We start from the raw sequence: 9,544 nt of genomic DNA, 5'->3' as shown, positions 1-9,544 counted from the left end.
CTTCATAAGCAAAATGTTAGGCATCTTCCGCCGAATCACTATACATAACTTTATTTCCCCCAAACATATTTATGTAGCTAAAATTAGTTTTAACTAATGTTAAAAGTTAAAACTAGTTTTATCTAAAGTCAAAACATGTACAGCAGTAAATTAACTAGACAAAACCGGTTTTGTCTAGTTAAAACTGGAATTTACTGCTAGTCAAAAATGAAGTTGAGTTAAAACTAATTTTAACTAGACAAAACGGGTTTTAACAAAAACATTTAGTATAAACTAGTTTCAACTAGTTAAAACGCGTTCTAACTAAAAACGGGTTTTGACTGTAACATATATATATATATTTTTTTTTGTCAAATATGAAGAATAAAACTATTAATTGCATCTATTACTTTTGATGAGATCTCAAATATTTGAGAATTTTTCTTCATACAAGTAGTACAATTTAATATTTTTGAAATAAATTACTTAGAAATATCTGCTAAATTTTCATTTTATTGTTATTGCTGATCAGTATCTTTCAGCAAGTGTAAATAGCCCTTTTCAGTGGCACACCTAAATTTTTGGTACTCTTGAACTGTTATGGAATCTCCTTTAGCAAACAGCAACAATTTGCCAATATTTAACTTGTGCAAAGGGCTTTAACGCCCTTGCAAGGACCTAGAGGGTCATACGGTGGACAATGGGGTGGTGGCAATTGTAGTAACAACAATTGTTGGATGGAACAGTACACTCGAGACACTTTCCATCCTCGGGCGTGGTGGATATTTTAAGAAACGATCGTGAATTAATTTAGTTTCTTGCGAGGAGAATAAATGAAGTGAATTAAACAGTGGCCTACTAGTGGGGGCAGCACTTTTTAGGGGGCGGCAAAATTTCACAATAATACAGTAATAATATCTTGTAAAAATTTGAACCATTTCATATCTTCGTCGCACCTACGATTCGTACCGATTAAAATGAGCACGGGGAATAGTGTTACCATCCGGACAGTCCGGGAATCTATCTCGCCGTCGATAGGTTGCGCACGGTATCACCGTGTGCAACCTATCGACTTTTTTTTTCCTTATACGATATATTCGTATTCATATACACCTCCAATATCCAATAGAGCTAAGTCATCTTGGTTACTTAAGCCCTGGTCACACTGCGATTTCTAGCCGCGCAGGCGACTGCAACTGCAACAAGCGCGAGTCGCGCGCGTCTTCTCGTGGTCGCACATTATTTGTTGACGTTGCAACTCGGAAACACGTGGCCCTATTATAAACCAATAAAATTACAGTAACTTGTTTTTGACTACTTTCGTGAGTTTGCCGATATTTTACGTTCTACTTCAGAGTATTTACGGAATTTTAGCCACTTTTCTTATTAAAATAGCAAGCAGTTCCTTTTCTGGAATGAATAAAAGAAAAAAGGCGATTATTTTAATAGAGCTGGCGAAAATACATGAAAAGATAAAATCTTCGATAAAACGAAGAATTAAAATCCCACAGGTATTCGTGAGCCTGAATAAGCTCGATCAATCTCGATTCTGTAAAAGTATTAATCTTCTGACTATNAACATTTACAATTTAATGTTCTTGTAATTTCTGAAATTTTCTAATTTTTCCTTTAAAAAAAAAACTGATTTAATTTTTATACTGTTCTGTTCATGCAGCTGTTATTTGCATTGCAGTCCTAAAAATAAATACTCAGAATATTTTCAATTCTGCCCTCCTTTGTATGAAATTCAGCTTGTCATGCTATCAATGTTCAATGGTTTTTAGCCACTGAACATTGATAGTTGGTGATAGTTTGTGCTGAGCAACAGACTGGCTTCATGGAGTTTTCAAGTTTTTATTTACATGACTAACACCTAAATAGGGGCTAGTTTCACGTAGAGAGTTTTCCTGGAGGTATCTCCTTTCTTTGGTACATTTCCCATGTGTTTATTACTGCATCTCATCAGACCAAACCTTTATCAAATTCAAACAAAGCTGTAATTTTTTAAATTGTGTTATATTTTTGTAATTTTTTAAAGTGAGTTATACAGTTAAGTGCTTCTTATTGTAATTGCAAANGGATGCGCGTTTGCAATCGTCGCGAGTAGAACAAAGTTTTTGTTTCTAGTTGCGATTGCAGTCGCGCCGGTTTTCGAGGGGGATTACTAGTTAACGGGAACAGCCGTCGCGGTTGCAGTCGCCTGCGCGGCTGGAAATCGCATAGTGTGACCAGGGCTTTACGTTACTCCTACCCGAGTCTCCCTAGTCGCTAACTGTAACTGATTTAGAACCGACATGCACTGCACATTATTCTACACATTGCAAAATCACATACGCATGCGTCAGGAACTTCTGTTTGAACAAACCTCACCTGCCATCCGGGTCGGCGATTTTAAAAAGGTGGTAACACTGCACGGAATTTTTCATTACTTATTCTGTGACGAAACTGAATTTTAGTCTTTTAAATTGAGATACCTAAATAAGGGGACGGCGAAATTTTCCTTTGCCCCTGGCGGCTGACACCCACGCTACGCCACTGGAATTATATACAGTACTTAATTTTATTAATTCTATAATAAACTAAAATACATATAATTAAATTTTTTCTCAGACAAATAATATCAAATTATTCCAAATTAAATCAAATCGCCAAAACACATTTCATATCAACAAGGTCTATAAACATAAGGTTAGGACATCAATGTTCCCTATGGAGCCGCCATTTTTGATCCGCAATTCATTGGATTTCATGCTATATACGTGCTGTAAACTGCACGTTCCTTCGAGTTCGAGCCACAGAATTCCTTTTATAATTTGAAATAGAGTTTTTTTTTTTTTCATTTGGAGGTTACTCTGCATTTAATTAAAGGCTTTAACTAAATACTTAGCTTTTTGAAACCTATTTATGTCGATGGTTCGCAGTGGCGTGCCGTCATTGGAAGCCGTGGATGCGCCGCTACCCTTGTATTTTCTAAAAAATAAATACATATTAATTTTAATTATATGAAAATAATCGCACAATATTTTATTATAACCGCATTATGTATCTTATTACAAATTTCTATACTACACGTGAAAAAAAAAAGATAAGATTGCTATTGTATATTCGAATATTAGTGGCGGAGTGGAAGCGCTGTATTGTCAGCATCCAAAAAGCCAGATTCGCGCATGTACTTTACAGAGCACCAACCTCACCCGTTTTAGCTGGTGGAAGCCTAAAACTTCGGGTGGATGCTACACGTATACCGCATCCAATTCTATCCAGGACCGGTTCTGGGCTATTAGCCGCCCGCCCGCTAGATATTTGGCCGCCCTCGCCCGATTACGTGAATCACGTGTAGATTTATAACTTAACCCAACCGATAAGAATTTACTAGTATGTTTTTATGATAGTTTTCTGTATAGTTGACAGGAGTTTAAAAAAATCCGTTAAAATATTTGATATATTTATTCCGCTCTCCGATTTTATATTACTCACGGATTTCAATGTTAAACCAGTGATATTACGATTTCGTATGTCCTATCTTTAAGGGAATGTAGAGAAAAACGTGTACAATTCTTGTATAATGTTAAAAAATTAACTGTTACTTTGGTAGCATAATTTACAACTAAATTTAATGAATGTGAAAGATGCACCAGGTACAGAAAAAGCTCTAAAATTTACTTTCCTTAAATTTACGATTTATGTATCCGTTTGTCATAAAAATTTCTTTCCACTTTTTCACCGAGACTACTAATATTCGAGTACAAAGTAACTGGTTTCGACTTATTTCTACTTAAGAAGTAGTTAAATTTAAGTAGAATTAGAAGTAGAATTATTTCTTAAGAAGTAGTTAAATAATTAAGCGATTAGGGAATTGGGGACATAAACAAAAGCTTAACCGAACCATCTCTAGCCGAGTACAGTGGGGACTGATTTCTTCGTAATATTATTCGAAATATAAACAAATTTTTTCAGTTGAACGAGAGTGACCGAAAAGTTGTAAATTTTGGAAATTTCCATGGACACCTGGCCCTAAAACGAATTAGTTAGAAAACAAATGACTTTTAAGTTTAACATATTTAGATTTTTACAGCTATGGCGAGAAACGTTTAAAATCTACAACAGCCCGGTCGCGTCCTTTGAGATATACTGTACTAGTGATGCGACAAAAGAGGTATTTGACATTCATCCTGGGGATTTGGCAGTCCGCGTGTATGCACGCTCTGCAACCGTCTTCGATTCCATCCATTAGCCATTCGTAGGGAGCTATTTGACTAAGTGCATTGTTTTAAGATTTAAAAAGTAAAGAATATTTTAGATTTTTATGTACGTTTCTTTACAAAGCTATATTTAATTATAATTTTCTTTAAAAGTATATTCGTACAATTGAAGAATATTTTGTACCAGGTATGTACCGGTACATCCACCACACATTTTATTTCACCGAGTAAGTTTTTATTATTTTATTTTTAATTGTAGCCCTTATATCGTGGTTAGCGATTCGGAATGTAATTGTGATATTAAAAATACATTTAGAGAAGTTTACGATTTTTACTGGCTTATCGAACAAACGAATACGCATAGGCCCTAGGCCATCACTGACGCGCTATTGACTGATTGCCCCTGGATGTCGGCTTCTTACAGAAACACAGCTTCCCTATCATCAAATGTCACGGCACGCCACTGATGGTTCGTATAATAAAGTATATTGATAAATTTATTTAGTTTTGAAATGCAAAATTAAAGAAGAAATTTGGAGATTTTTTTAAAATAAGACGCTTAGTTTTCTACATTTACATGCGCTTTTACATTACACAAACTGCAAACAGGAGCTCAAACATTTTTATAAATTAAAATTGGATGAAGACAAAAGAAAATCATTCTCGCGAACTTTACATATTATGTTAAATAAACCTTCAAAAGTACTTGCAAGAGATAAGAAAGTTCCTAAATAAAAGAAGTTATTATGTATATAAACTAAATTTAATTATTTTTATAGAGAATTTAGGGAAACCCGGGGCGGAATGGGGTAGCTAACGAAGAAGTTAAAATTATGTCAACAATAAAAGAAAAATAACAAAAATATTACATTATATCCTTTATTTATTATATTTGGCACATAATTATTTAAATTAGATTTTAAAAAATCAATAGTTTTGTATGAAAAATAAATCATTAAAAAATAGCTTGCCCACATCCCGTTCTGCTCCGTACTCTGGGCAGAATGGGGTATGAGATTAGTGCTGAAATATTAGAAAAAAAAATTATTCTTGTTGCTTACAAAACTCGCAAATCAGCACGGAATAGGCATCATCGCTGTCAAAACCCTGTGCACAAGACATATGAGCCCATTTTTTGCATGCGACAAATGAACACCAAAACTCAATCGACTGTGAGTAAGCCTAGGTGCAGTAAAGACATGTCGTATCATCATCATCATCCGAGTAATCATCCCCTTGTTCTTCTCTTTTACTAGACTTTGTTTTTTTTTTTTTTTTTCCTTTTCCTTTTACTTTTTCTTTATGTGAAATCGTCCCATTGTGCCCCAAAGCACATGCTTATAAAAATCAGTAGAGGAAAAAGTTTATGGTTACTTTTTGCGTTATTTCATTCTAAAAATACAAACAAACAAATCTTTAATAAACTAGACTATATAAATTTGGTTAAATTATAAAATATACTATATACTTTCATTATTTTAATGTTGATACACTTGTAATTTCATCAAAAAATCACGACTCAAGGTTTTATTGGTCAAAGACAAAGCGAATCTCGGTAACCAAGTGTTCACACTGTCGTATTGTTGTCCAGTGTGAGTGTAGGACGGGAGAGAACCAATTCCCTCACCTCTCTTTCATATGTAAATTGTCTTTCCCATTCCGGCCCGGTACCCCAATCTGCCCCGGGTTCCCCTAATAAATTTTTATAAATATATTTATTTAACAGTAGACAAAAAAAAAATAAAAATATCTACTTCAACTTTATTTACTGTATTGTTTATAATAAAATGATTATTAATTAAGCAACTATTGTTCATTAGAATACGCAATTTGTACTGTTACATTACTCTCAATTGTTATGAAATATTACTTTAAATGGCTGAAAGTTTTTATTTCAATTGCTATATTTTATTTTAAATTTTAAAGTGTGTCTTTAGTCCACAAACAATATTATAACATTTATTCTCCTTAATAAATCTGTTATATTAATGTTTCTGTTATTCTGTTTAATAAGTTACATAATGTTGTCATACAACCTGTCAGAAAACTAAAACTTTACCACAGTCTATAGACTAGTATTGGTCTGAGAACCATGTTTTGATGTACAGTAATTTAAAGAGAGTTAACTAAAACCACTTTAATGATGCATACTGCAAACATTTTAGAATATGTATTAAATATTAATGCAGTTTATATATTGGATGTTTATTTCGTCTAACAACAAAATATTTACAGTAAAAATCTCTATTAGTAACCCGATACTGTATTTTTCAATTTCACTAAAACTGTTACTTCAAAAAATGCAACATGTTCACACTGAATGACCGTATATGCAGTCAGCGGCGGGGCAAGACCTAAATTTGATGTGGGCAAGGTGTATTTCGCGAGGCCCTCTGGTGGCGCAAGAAGACTGATTTTATAAAATAAAAAGCAGTTGAAACTGTCAAATTTTTATTCCTAAAAATGCAAACTATATTCTTTAACTAACATTTAAAAAAATTAAAGAAACAGAATTACCTGCTTTTAGCCTTACCGAACTCCTTAATAATTGTATCTTAATTCAGCTTATCTATATATATAAAAATGAATGTGTGTCTGTCTGTGTGTCTGTCTGTCCTTCATGCATTACCACACCGTTTATCCAATTGCCGTGAAACTTTGGGAAGTTGTTTAATATACTCCAGCGAAGGTTTGTGGCATAGTACGATTGCCATGAAACTTTGGAAAGTTTTTTTAATACACTCCCGCGAAGTACATTTATCCTACGATAGATGGCACGCGTTTACACGAGCATTCGGGCACTGTGTGTTCGATCGATTTCAAATTGTGAAGACCATTTCCCCCTCCAAAAATATCTCTATATATGCATTTGTTATTTACGATATTTCTAATAATTTTTGTTTAATCACTTTATTTCAACTATTTTTTGCTAATTGCGTAATCGCTCGAACTTTGTTAAAGCCTTAACTGTATCATGAACAACAACCGAAGTTGTAGAAGGAAATTCGCGTATTTTACCGATCTAGGTATCCCCCTTTTCCAAATTTTAATATCGACTCAAAATAATTTAAAAAGACAAATTACAATAAAACGGTTTATTATCCGACTATCAGAAATTTCACAACATGCCAAGGAAGAGAGGAAGGAGCAATTAAATAATTAAAGTTATAAAGGATTTAAAAATATATATAAAAATGGAGAATATCGCACTTCTGACAATCGCAGCGAGTGTGTGGGCTAAATTTGGAGAATCCGTGCTTCTCGCATAGACAACTGTATGTGGCCGGCTCACACGTCGAAAAACCTTCCGATTTATTCGTGTACACACCAGAGGGAAAAACAAAAAATATCGTGTATCCACAAGCACTCCAATAAATAAATAGAATTGAAACGACACCTTGAAATGTTTTTCCGATGAAAATAAATAATAATAATAAGTTTCAATAAAAATAATAAAATGTAAATTGAATTTTATCATAACGAGTTTGCTTGAATTTCCTTTTTTCTGAGATCGCAGCAATGCGCGACGGGTAAGTTAGTTATATATAAATTAGGTACTGTATGTATAATTATATATTAACTTAATTTATTGTAACTTTATTATAATTATATATATAATTTTCGCCGTCTAGCGCTACGCTACAGAGAGTTTAGGCTAGTAAGTTGAGTTTATTATCGTCTGTACAGTATGTAAATTAGGTACCGTAAGTCTAATACAGCACTAATTTTACACATGTGAAAGAAACATTTTTTATTTAACGGCCATAAAAATTATTTATATTAATGATGTCTCCAAAGTTCAACAAAGTTTTCGCAGAAAAATAACTTATCAGAAATCGCGGCCGCTGTTTGGTGTGCTGCTTTGCGACGAAAACAAGCTTAAGCAATGGCGACGTCGAACGGTGCACACTCGGTAAGTAATCCTACAATTTTTTGTTTATAGCATAGTTTATACGGATTATTCCCAAAAAATTATACGTGTTTTGGAAATGTTGAGTGGAATTAGTCTAGAATCGGTTAATTTTATAGAAGAAAACCTTTCAAACAGCCTTAGTCCGTAAACTTCCCACCTATCGGGCTGCGATTGGCTCATGTATTTAATGATTCCTACAACGTAAAATTCGATTAACGTGGAACGTATCTAAGCGTTATAGGGGGTCTACTGTATTCAATAAATAGAGTTGTAATAAAAATAGAGCGTAGAAACTTTTTATTCCAATGCTAAAAGACTTATCTAAGTAATATATAAATATGTATTCGATAATTTTTACTTTTCCGGCTGTTATATATAACAGAGGAAAGTGTAGCGCTCGGTCAAAAAATGACCCCTCTCAAATTTTTACATTTTTGGATTCGGGACACCTTGAAATTTCGAGATATGCAAAAGATTCGAGGTTTTTTCTATATGTGTGGATGTTAGACTGTGTGGGGGGCATGATTTCGTTCACCCTGTTTGAAGCCTAATACTGTAATTTCTGTGGTCAGAGTGGTCAGAACCGGAGTCGGATGGTTTAACACAGGAATTAGTTATTTAAGTCAAAGTGGTTGAACTAAATCGTGTCCCCATATACATTATAACATCTTAATTAAGCGAGAACATTTTAACGTGTTTTACTGTACTATTATAAAATGGCAAAAAAGCTTACTTTGAGGGTAAAGACGAGTTTTATTTTATTTTTTTATATTTTGAACGCTAATAACGAGTAAAATATTCATTAAGAGATATGACACATGACCACTTTTATGTCTTCACCCTGTCGACCTTTAATTAAGAACTAAAATTTAATAGTATTAACGCCCCTTTATACGCAAGCTACATCGCCACATTTCTTTTCTTAAACTTTACCCGTTCTGGGATATTGTTTAATATCTCAGAACAGAAAGTAAAGAAATTAAACAAATTAGACGCCAACACACACGCGCGCGCGAATTTTTCCCCTTTATTGACTTTTTTGAGAGGTTCGGGAGGTCTCCAAACGTGTAGATTTGCAAAAAAAAAAAAAACTTGGACGGTCAAATTTGATACGATTCCAATACTTTTTCGTTTTAGATACATAACAAGTTGGTAAGTAAAAAGGAGTAGGAGTCGGAGGATTTTTTGACGACTCCGACTCCACAGCCCTGAATATTTCCATTACTAGGTCATTTATATACATTTTTAAAAACTCTTTTCGCCTGTGGACAGTAAGAGGACCTTTTTTTTAGCAAGCCCATTATGAGTTCGGACAATGGGGCAGTCGGGTGGTGAAGGACGGGTGATAAAAATATGTATATATTAATATTAGCAGAAAGAAAATATGTGAGGAAGAGAAAAGATATTACAATTTAAATTAATCAGTAAATGAATTATTTAGTACCAAGAC

The 9,544-nt window shown here is 33.7% G+C and overlaps 1 long non-coding RNA gene across 1 annotated transcript; it reads right to left on the bottom strand.

Annotated features, from left to right (window-relative positions):
- Positions 1 to 5,443: 5,443 nt before the first annotated feature.
- Positions 5,444 to 5,853, bottom strand: LOC111613408. The gene is made up of 2 exons (XR_002754762.1): positions 5,650 to 5,853; positions 5,444 to 5,573 (listed from the first exon to the last, which is right to left on the bottom strand). It is a non-coding gene; the product is annotated as an uncharacterized LOC111613408 (long non-coding RNA).
- Between the last annotated feature and the right edge of the window lie 3,691 nt (positions 5,854 to 9,544).

This window comes from Centruroides sculpturatus, unplaced genomic scaffold, assembly GCF_000671375.1.
Source record: "Centruroides sculpturatus isolate CEXI.00-Female unplaced genomic scaffold, Cexi_2.0 scaffold2, whole genome shotgun sequence".
Classification (NCBI taxonomy): domain Eukaryota; kingdom Metazoa; phylum Arthropoda; class Arachnida; order Scorpiones; family Buthidae; genus Centruroides; species Centruroides sculpturatus.
Note: the sequence above shows the minus strand (reverse complement) of the source record. Positions and strands in the feature narration are given on the sequence as shown.